This window comes from Triticum urartu, chromosome 3 (assembly GCF_003073215.2).
Source record: "Triticum urartu cultivar G1812 chromosome 3, Tu2.1, whole genome shotgun sequence".
Classification (NCBI taxonomy): domain Eukaryota; kingdom Viridiplantae; phylum Streptophyta; class Magnoliopsida; order Poales; family Poaceae; genus Triticum; species Triticum urartu.
Window position 1 is genome coordinate 411150043 of NC_053024.1, and position 10054 is coordinate 411160096.

Here is a 10054-nt window from a genome sequence, read left to right on the forward strand (position 1 = left end):
GTACCCATTGAGCAAAGATAGGTTGTAATTGTATGGCAGTACGGAGCCACTACGAAGAAATTATGGGAGTTACGAAAGAAGCTTCGGACTCATATTGTTCATGGGTTGAGAGCGGGAGTTGAACTCTAGGAGGTCGAATCCCCCCTTGTTCCTCAGTAGCTCAGTGGTAGAGCGGTCGGCTGTTAACTGACTGGTCGTAGGTTCGAATCCTACTTGGGGAGATTTTATTCATTCTTTAATGTAAGAATTTTAATGTAAGAATAAAGAATTGAATTAAAGGGCTTGCTTTGACCCTTAGGAGTAGGTAACCCGTTCGCTATCCTTGTTTCTATTTCTACTGCATTCTATCTCATCGTATCACATTCTGTTCTCCCCTGGACGCCGAGGGCGTCCTTGGGGTGATCTCGTAGTTCCTACGGGGTGGAGACAATGGGGTCGGTCCATGGATTTTCCTTCCTTTTGCTACATTTCTCTCAAAGGGTTGAAGGGAGATAGTGCATCAAGTTATTCGCAAGGGCCAACTTGATCCTCTTCCCCAGGGGTCCCAGATGAGGGAAGCCTAGGAGAGCCGCCGACTCCAACTATCGTCCATGTACGATCCATACTAGATCGACGTAAGAAAAAAATCTTTTTTATTTTTAATTTAAGAAACTAGTGTATTTTTTTGAGGGCATAAGCTCCTATCTATATCTACTTTCCTTGAGCATAATATAGGGTTTTTTATTTGATTCTAAATTCCAAGATAACTCATTAGAATTATTAATAAGATGGTCCTAATATATTAGCAATATTTAGATTGCCCCCTCTTTTTATTCACTTTATTACTTCTATTCTAGACCCTATCCCTATGGTTTATTCTTATTACACCAGAGCGTTTCCGAGGGCGAATCCACTTTGAATTTGATAAATGTATTGCTTGTGAAGTATGTGTTCGCGTATGTCCGGTAGATTTACCCGTATTGATAACCATTTTGGCCACTACCGTCAAAACAAACCCTAATCCTAGTTTGAGGATAGAACTATGGTATGGTTTCTCTAAACCCAGTATCGGCAGGCCCAGTTACTCTCTTAATTGATAGATCATACTCTTTTCGTCAGGAACGTCTTGTTTAGCGAAGCGAGCAAGTTTCTGAAACTGGATATTGTATTGGTACACGGACATACTGCCTTGCTTGAGATTGCGGAATTTCTCACGCTTACTCTCAGCAACACTTGTTGGAATATGATGAGCTTTGAAGTCTCGGCGGAAATCATCCCAGGTAATCACACGACCTCCTCTGGAATCTTTGTATTGTTGATACCAATCAGCAGCTTGGTCCTTGAGTTGAAAAGAAGCAAACTTGACAAAGTCCTCAGGCCTGACATTGCTACATTCAAAATGCTTGCAGATGTCCATGAGCCAATCATCGGCGTTTGTGGCCTCGACGCAGTTGCTGAAAGACTTCGGCTGGTTTGCAAGGAACTGGTTGAGAGTAGCAAACTAAGGCTGATTGTTGAAATTCCCTTGGCCATGATTTCCTTGGTTGCCTTGACCTTGGTTGCGCTCTTGCAAGAGTTGCAAAAGCATCTGAGTGTTGGCGTTGGTGGCTGCCATGATAGCTCGCCATGCCTCCGGAGGTGGAGGTGGTGGCGGGCGGTTCGCCTGACTCCCATCATTGCGTTCCGGATTCAGACGCGTTGGAGGAGCCATCCTGAAGAGGGTGACATCCGTTAGAATCTTGATAGACAAGTTGAATTAATGGATAGAAATTGCAACATATAGTCTTCACAATAAACATTCGAACAAGGATGAATGAATGAATTCCAAAGTAAATCATCACATGTCCATCAAGGTGAGAAGCCACTTAGATAAAGGTAGATGAATGAAACAAGAAGGTACGGCTGGAACAAATAAGTGGTAAGGATTACCCAATCACAAACCAAATATCTACGGGAAGAAATACTAGAGCTACTTGAATTCCCACCTATGAACTCCCGAAACTTTCTGGTTATGCAATCAGGTGTTGGGTATACACGGGAAGCATAATATCTCACCCGAACTAACAATCCCTACATCTAGTTGTATCCATCCTTCAACACATAACCAAGTAACCTTCGGAAATCATGTACCTCAACCTTCAAAAAGCATCTGTCGAGGATATACCCCACGGTGTGACCCGGTTGGAGATATAACCCGGCTGGGACTTGATGTTTCATTGGTGACCCAGTAGACTAAGCCAGCGGGAACAGTTAAGCAGGTTAAGCCGGCGGGAACAATTAAGCAGGTTAAGCCGGCAGACACAGTCAAGCATTGTAAGCCGGCAGACACAGTCATGTAAGACGGACATTTAAGCCAGACAGTTAAGCCAGATTGTAAGTCGGATTGTAAACCAGCTTACGTTAAGAAGCCCAAGACGTTAAGAAGCCCAAGACATTAAGAAGCCCATGGTGAGAAGCCCATGGTAAGACGTCATTATAGGTTAAGTCCTAATCCGAGTTTGACTCTACATGTAACCCGCCCCTTCAACTTATATAAGGAGGGGCAGGGCACCCCAAGAGGGAGATGTTGAATAATTGTTAAGTCTAGACACAACTAGGAGAGCCGGAATTACGGCGACTCCATCATGAGCATAATGAGACCTAGCCACAAACAGCATGTAGGGTTGTTACCGGATGATGTTTCCTGGGGCCCGAAGCTGTCTAAACCCTTGTATTGTGTTGCCTTTCTCGATTCCGATCAACCCCTCTCAATTTACCACACAGACGTGTTGGCCTCACGACTAAGTCTTTTTCACTAGGACATCTGCCGTGAAAATTACACGACAGTTGGCGCCCACCGTGGGGCTTGCACACGGTGGTGATGAGTTCTTGCAGGGATCTTTCCAGGGGTCGAGAAGCTCACGATTGATCAGGGGAAGAAGAGCCAACATAAAATAGTTGCCCAAAATAATTCAGCATGGACAACCTTGGAGAGAGATTGGCAGGTTCATCATCAAAGGAGTTGGACTTGCTGTTGAGCCGCCTACGCCGGCTGGATGATCCGCCGAATTGCAGATATCGCCAAGTACAAGTTTTTATGGTGGATCACTGATTCGAGCAGCCGCCATACACTGCTACAATACCAATCAAAACAAGGAAACTGCTAGGACAGGTCCTGAGGTTCAGTCCAAGTGGAGACCGAATCCACAAATCAGTAAATTAAACACAACGGCCGGCCACGTATGCAACGATAGACTGAGGCCAAGGAAACTACAACACGGAGCAGATACGGCCAGAGACCCGGGCTCCTCCAGCACCCGTGGCCTTGTTTCGAGGCGCCTGCTGAGCCACTGACCTTGGGGTTGAGCCGCCGTCGTTGAGTCGCCCCGGCCTTGCTCCGAGTCGCTTCGGCCGCTTCAAGTCGCTGTTGCGTCTCCAAGCCGCCACTACAGTTTCTGACCGCTACATTGGCCATGGTCTATGGCCCTGCCTCCACAAGCCGCCGCGGCCCCTGCCGAGCCGCCGGTCCTCGTTGTCAGAGACGCGCCTATGAGCCGCCACCGCTTCCACCGTGATCCGCCACTGCAAGTCGGCATCTGTTTCAAGCCGCCCTATTGTGCCTCAATCACAAGTAACGTTGACCCGTCGCCCCGCCGTGTTCGGCCGCCACCGCTGCCCTGCGCCTCTAGCTGGCCCGAAATTCCTCTGGCTCCCCGGCCTCGCCTTGAGCCAACGGTCGCCGTCGTCGTCTCCAAGCGCCTCGCCTTGAGCCGCCCATGCGGCCACTGCCGCCACGCCTTGAGCCGGCTGGGCAACCCGCCCCCGTTGACTTGAGCCGCCCTCACCAGTGTGTCGGCCTTGTGCTGCCTCTGCTTCAAGTCGCCAATGCCTTCGCCGAGCCGCCGCCTCTCTTCACCGAGAATCTCCTCAGCTGCTGTTGCGGCTCGCCCTCGCCGGAGCAGTCTCGATTCCAAACCGCTGGACAGACCTCACATCACCTCTGTCCTGAGTCGGCCGTCCCCACTGCTGGAACTGCGCGTCAAGGCCGATGCCGCCTGCGAGCTGCCGCGGTTGCCTTCAAATCGGGGCCGCGTTGAGCCGCCCTTACTGCATTGAGTCGCCTCGCGACCCTCGTCGCCCGTCGAGCCGCCGTCCGTATCCGAGATTCCATTCACCGCCCGGGCTGATCCCATCCGTGCCTGCTTTTAGTGAGGATGATTGCGAACATATTATTTGGGCTCTGAGGGATGATGCTGATAAATATCTCAAATGTCGTGACCTTATGCTTGGAAGTGGTGGAATGTTCCTTTTGTTGCAGCAGCTCAATAAGTAGGCCAAGCTCTCGATGTCCAGGATGCCACATGAATACTCTCCGATTTCTGCAGTAGGAAATCACAACCAAAGTTTCAAATAGTACGCAGAACCGCCTCTACTTATGAGAACATGGAGAATAATATACGCCGTGGATTGAAAATACCTCTCGTGGGAGAAGATGATTCCTCAGATGACGACTTAAAAATACCACATGAACTCTCTCACAAGTCGCAGCTGGAGGAGCCATGTTGTCTGTGAGTGTTTCAAATTCCTCAAGATTTCGCTGGTTCACCTATTCTAAGCCGCTGTTGTCAAACTGCCCTTGGGCCTCACCTACCTTGCATAAGGCGGGTCAATGCCGAGCTGTCGTACCTCTTTCCGAGTCACCCCATGGATTGAGCCGCCATGCTTCATCCGCCTCGGCCACCGAGAGCCGGCCTCCACCATTGAACGTTGCAGCCAGAGCAAGCTCCGCTTCGCTGGTGTCCGTTGTCGCACGTTGAGCCGGATTTGGCCTCGTCTCTGAACCATTACTCCGAGCCGGACTTCGCCCCGTGGCTTTGATCCATTGAGGATGAGCCGCCGCACCTTCGCCTTGATTCCGGCCTGCGAGCGGCCCGCCCTATCGCTCACCATCACCTTAGTCGCCTCAGCCGTGGCCCGTCTGCGAGCGAAGTGCGAGCCGCCGGTGAACCTGGCTTCCGCAGTGAGCCGCCCTCGCTGGCTGCACTGCTACGCCGCGTCATGCCTCCGCCTTTGCTGTGAGACCGATGAGATATTACAGTATGTGGAGAATTAACTACAGAGGGACACACTACGGACATCAAAGGAGACAAGTACGTACCATGTTCATAAGAAAAAAGAAAGATGGATGTCTTCTACGCGGCAAGCAGTGTACATTTGCTAATACCACAGGAAAAGGCTCCCAGTGCACAAGCTTCGGAGATTTATTCAGCTACTAGATACAAAGTACTAGATGCTACCTACATCAGATCTAAAACTTGATGTTACCCACCAGAGGGCCATTGAATCAGAGTAGAAGTACAGATGCTTTAGCTTATGTTTGTTGCTATCATCATAAACGCCAGATGCCAGCGAATTGAAGTTCGTTTGGGTTTCCATCAGACATGCTTGAGTTGGCCTGCCGCTCAGTGAAATCTGGCCGTCTGTCGTGCCGCTCCGACCTGCCTCCTGTATGGTCGCGGGACGCCTCCACTATGACCCGCCGCGTCGCTTTCACGGTTAATCTGCCTTACGTCACCGAGAACCGCCACGCCTGGGCCACGGCCGCAACCTCGCCTTCTGAGAGAGGAATTATTTTGTCCGTAATGACTACAGTGCTGAGGTTCATCCCCTTTCGCAAGGGAAAGAGAGAGGGGTTAAATCGTCATTGCAAATACGGAGGGTTGTTCATAGAACGGACCATCTGTTGTCCGGACGAATCAGGTGAAATCTATCCTGTCAAGTTTCTATCGATACATTTTTATTTTTCTTCGAGAACAATTACTCTCGTTTGTGCAAATTCTTATGCAGAATTCATCATTACAAAAGTGACCATCAAGCTATGGCCTTTGCTTACATCGGTCGGATCAATGGACAGGGTCATTGATAACCCATCGAGATTCAACATATTCCAATGTTCCGCTATTCAACTATATGCCGGGTTATATCACGGTCAAATATGGAGAATCTCAAGCCAACTCCTCGAGTCGTCTTAAGACTCGGGGGCTACAATGATATGACTCAGCAAGTTAAACCTGTCTCCCACAAAGCGTTGAAGCTCTCAATATCCGGTTTAAAATCCGGCTCAAGGTAAACCTGTCTCCCACAAAGGTTTGAAGCTCTCAATATCCGGTTCAAAAGCCCGGTTCAAGAAGAATTTATCTCTCACAAAGCTCAAGTTCTTAGGAAAAATTAAAGGGACCAAAAAGAGTCTGTTGCAAGGCACAACTCAAACATAGGTACCCTGCTTCGAAAGACCATTGGGGGCTGATTGTATTTGAATCTAGCTTAACCTCTTTTGGGTCCGACTTTGATCGTATTCGAATCAGAGTCGTTAAAAAAGTCTCAAGGTCATTTGGGGGCTTCCTGTTCAAACATAGGTCGTATTCAAACCAAAGAGAACATAGCTGCCGGTACCCTCTTGACCGGCACAATGCCAAACCCACTAGGGGGTTTCTTGATCATAATCGAATCATAGCTTAACCCCTTTTGGGTCCGACTTTGATCGTATTCGAATCAGAGTCATTAAAAAACTCTCAAGGTCATTTGGGGGCTTCCTGTTCAAACATAGGTTGTATTTGAACCAAAGAGAACATAGCTATCGGCACCCTCTTGATCGGCGCAACGCCAGAACCAATAGGGGGCTTCATGATCGTATTCAAATCCTAGCTTAAAACCTTTCGGTCCAGTTTACGGACCGTATTTGAATTAGAAGCCTCATTTTTTTCTCTGTTTGGCTTATGTTTTTTTGAAAACAATCTTTGGTTTTGTCTTGAGACCTTTTTGTACATATCTGAAGCATATATGTGGTTTCGATTAACCCGGCTTGACTTTGGATGATAAGTCTCCATATATGACAATCATGAACATTTGGAAGTTTTTGGCTTCTAAAGATTGGGTTATCACCCTTACTGCACAGGTATCCTAAACCGACAGTACGATTCAATATCACAGGAACCGGGTTTCCAAACCGGATTATAATATTCAAATCTTTAATAGACAACATGGCTGGATTTTTATTATGGTTATTAATAGCCAATATTATGATGGAGGTCTACAAAGTCGCTTCAGCACAATGGTTATTATTTTATTAATGGACATGATTTATTTTTACAATGGAGGGAATAGTCCCGAGTCGTTGCAGGCTTATGACCCGGCACTTGGGGGCTACATTATTCAAATTGAGATTACATCAAATATGCAAGTCCCATGTCACTGCCAGCATGCACCATGGCACTTGGGGGCTAATGTAAAGTCATTTTTTGATCAACTTATTGAAGACCCGACTCATCCCATTGTAATGATCCGGCCCTTGGGGGCTACCAATTGCTCCTATCACAAATTCAAGGTACACAAGCCTCGGTCCACTATATTGAAAGATCCACTACTCAGTTGGTAGAGTACAAATCTCTTAAACTTATGGACATGGGTTCAAGCCCCATGGTGGAGATTACATCATATGATGTTATTATCAATGAATTGTATACAAAGTCCCAGCTCCATATTATCTTACTGAGCCAGCCTTTGGGGGCTACACGTTGCTGCTCAAGTCTACATGATCATATTTACAAGGTCCCTGCTCATTATTCCATAATGACCAGGCCCTTGGGGCTACAAGTGATATGAATATAATGGAGATCTACATCTTCAAGCCGGCTGAAAATCAGATGAGTATTTCAAGGCTAATATTCTTCACAATATTTTTCTATGAGAAACCAATGTCAGCAAATTGATTATGAATCTGGTATATTGACCCGTACTTCCCACAAGAAGGAAATGACAAGGACTTAAGGATGATCAGGTGCCGGCTTACAAGAGTTCTTAACCCAGAGCATAATCTGTCCAAATTGTTCTTCTGTTTGTTTTACAGGATCGGCTTAACATGGATGAATCCAAATTAAACTGGGGGCTAATGTCGGGGATATACCCCATGGTGTGACCTGGACGGAGATATAACTCGGCTGGGACTTGATGTTTCATTGGTGACCCGGCAGACTATAAGCCGGTGGGAACAGTTAAGCAGGTTAAGCCGGCGGGAACAGTTAAGCAGGTTAAGCCGGCAGACACAATCATGTAAGCCGGCAGACACAACCATGTAAGCCGGCAGACACAGTCAAGCACTGTAAGCTGTCAGACATAGTCATGTAAGCCGGACAGTTAAGCCAAACAGTTAAGCCAGATTGTAAGTCGGATTGTAAACCGGCTTACGTTAAGAAGCCCAAGACGTTAAGAAGCCCAAGACATTAAGAAGCCCATGGTAAGACGTCATTATAGGTTAAGTCCTAATCCGAGTTTGACTCTACATGTAACCCGCCCCTTCAAGTTATATAAGGAGGGGCAGGGCACCCCAAGAGGGAGAGGTTGAATAATCGTTAAGTCTAGACACAACTAGGAGATCCGGAGTTACAGCGACTCCCTCATGAGCATAATGAGACCTAGCCACAAACAGCATGTAGGGTTGTTACCGGATGATGTTTCCCGGGGCCCAAAGCTGTCTAAACCCTTGTCTTGTGTTGCGTTTCTCGATTCCGATCAACCCCTCTCAATCTACCACACAAATGCGTTGGCCTCACGACTAAGTCCTTTTCACTAGGACATCTGTCGTGACAATTCAACGACAGCATCCGTTATATGAGTTATGGCAATACTCCCGAACTCCCTCCCCAATACTGGGCGGCGTTGAGGTTATCTCAGCAACAACTGCATAAAAGAGATTTTCGATGTCGGCGAACTCAGGTATTTCAGAACTGCAACGATAAAATTGTGACAACAACACCTCGGAGCTCAACTCCCCGGGACACTGCCACAACCCCTAAATGTTAGGAGGCACCAAGAACAATGTTCTCGTCACAAGACTATCAGAACAATTCCAAGATACCCGCGTGATCCTAAAAAAATTTCGTGAAATTTGAGGAGAGGAAAGTCAAAAATTCTATGTCATGAGGCCTCACCGGAGCGACAAAGGGACTGAGGAGTAAAAAGAATCCTACACTCCAATATATAATCCTAAGACTAAAACATTTTGTTGTAGACTCAACAACGTCAGCGATTCGATCAAGCAGCGGCTCCTAAGTCGGGGATGGCTCTAATTACCAACTTGTAACACCCATGATGCGGCTATATCTCCCACATGTCGAGGCATGACTTAGAGGCATAACCGCATGGTGGTTTAGTCGCAAGAGGGGTAATCTTCACACAATCCCATGTACTGAATAAGAAAGGGATAAAGAGTTGGCTTACAATCGCCACTTCACACAACAAGTTAAACATACATCATCAAGAGTACAATCAAAGGCCCGACTACGGAACCAAAATAAAGGAAGACAACCCCAGATGCTAGATCCCCGATTGTCCCAACTAGGCTCCACTACTGATCATCAAGAAACGAAACATAGTAATGACCCAGTTCCTCGTCAAACTCCCACTTGAGTTCGGTAGCATCACCTGCACTGGTATCATCGGCACCTCCAACTGTTTTGGAAGTATCCGTGAGTCACGAGGACTTAACAATCTCACACCCACGAGATCAAGACTATTTAAGCTCAAGGGTAGGATAAGGTAATGAGGTGGAGCTGCAGCAAGCGCTAAGCACATATGGTGGCTAACATACGCAAATAAGAGTAAGATGAGAAGCTACGCAAGGGTCGTGAAGCTAGAAGAGATCAAGAAGTGATCCTGAAACTACTTACGTTCAAGCATAACACAAGACCGTGTTCACTTCCCAGACTCCGCCGAAAAGAGACCATCACGGCTACACATGCGCTTGATTCATTTTAATTAAGTCAGGTGTCAAGTTCTCTACAACCGGATATTAACAAATTCCCATCTGCCACATAACCGCAGGCACGGCTCTCGAAAGTTTATACCCTACAGGGATGTCCCAACTTAGCCCATCACAAGCTCTCATGGTCAACAAAGGATATTCCTTCTCCTGGAAAGACCCAATCAGTCTCGGAATCCCAGTTACAAGACATTTCGACAATGGTAAAATAAGACTAGCAAAGCCGCCTGAATGTGCCGACAAATCCCGATAGGAGCTGCACATATCTCGTTCCTAGGG

At 47.2% G+C, this 10054-nt stretch overlaps 1 long non-coding RNA gene and 1 other non-coding gene across 2 annotated transcripts; one reads left to right on the top strand and one right to left on the bottom strand.

Moving 5' to 3' along the window:
* The first annotated feature begins 149 nt into the window (after positions 1-149).
* On the top strand, positions 150-221 carry TRNAN-GUU. The gene has a single exon. It is a non-coding gene; the product is annotated as a tRNA-Asn (tRNA).
* Positions 222-3106: 2885 nt separating this feature from the next.
* LOC125544158 lies at positions 3107-5638 on the bottom strand. The gene is made up of 3 exons (XR_007299297.1): positions 5117-5638; positions 4436-5031; positions 3107-4337 (listed from the first exon to the last, which is right to left on the bottom strand). It is a non-coding gene; the product is annotated as an uncharacterized LOC125544158 (long non-coding RNA).
* Between the last annotated feature and the right edge of the window lie 4416 nt (positions 5639-10054).